This window comes from Pygoscelis adeliae, unplaced genomic scaffold (assembly GCF_000699105.1).
Source record: "Pygoscelis adeliae isolate BGI_AS28 unplaced genomic scaffold, ASM69910v1 Scaffold537, whole genome shotgun sequence".
NCBI classification, from domain to species: domain Eukaryota; kingdom Metazoa; phylum Chordata; class Aves; order Sphenisciformes; family Spheniscidae; genus Pygoscelis; species Pygoscelis adeliae.
Window position 1 is genome coordinate 300,998 of NW_008825213.1, and position 700 is coordinate 301,697.

Below are 700 nucleotides of genomic sequence, written 5' to 3' on the forward strand. Positions count from 1 at the left end.
GCGAGGGCAGCCGACGCTCTGCTCCGTCTGCGGGGCGGGAAGGAGAGCCCGGGGCTGCGGCTCCTGCTCCCTGGCTGCTGGCTAAAAAAACGCCAGCGGGTTCGTACCTTTGCTTAGAGGATCAGGTGGCCGAAGTAGTAACCAAAAGTGGAGTACGGTTACCCCAGGCTCATACATAATGAACACGGCGGAGAGCTGGCGTGCTCACGGGCTGCCTCGGCACAGCGGCCGTGGGCAGGGGAGGGGAAGGAGCCAGATCCCCCCCTGGCCCCTGGGGGGGAGGCGCCCGTGGGTACAGGATACGGGTACAGGATACGGCCCAGCGTGGGAGACCATTAGCCTGGCAGCAGTGCCTGGGCATATTTATTTAGCATAGAGACAGTAAATAAAAAAAAGGTCACAATAAATGGGGAGGGGTTTTTTTCTTGTGGGTTTGCAGGTCGTGCCTGGGCACATCCTTCCCGTTCAGCCCCACGGCGGAGCAGGAGCGGAGCCTTCTGAACTGGGGGGACCAAGCGAAGCCATCCCCCCCTCACCCTAGAGCCGGCTCGGGTTCCTGAGGCCACCGGCCAGGCAGAGCCGATTGCAAAATGGCTCTTGGCTCGGCTGTGAGCAGCCTCCTTGAAGGCAGAGGCTGCCCCGCAGCTCCAGCCGCACCCCTGCTCCGGGGGGCATTTGGGGCCCCCCGGGCACCGGACAT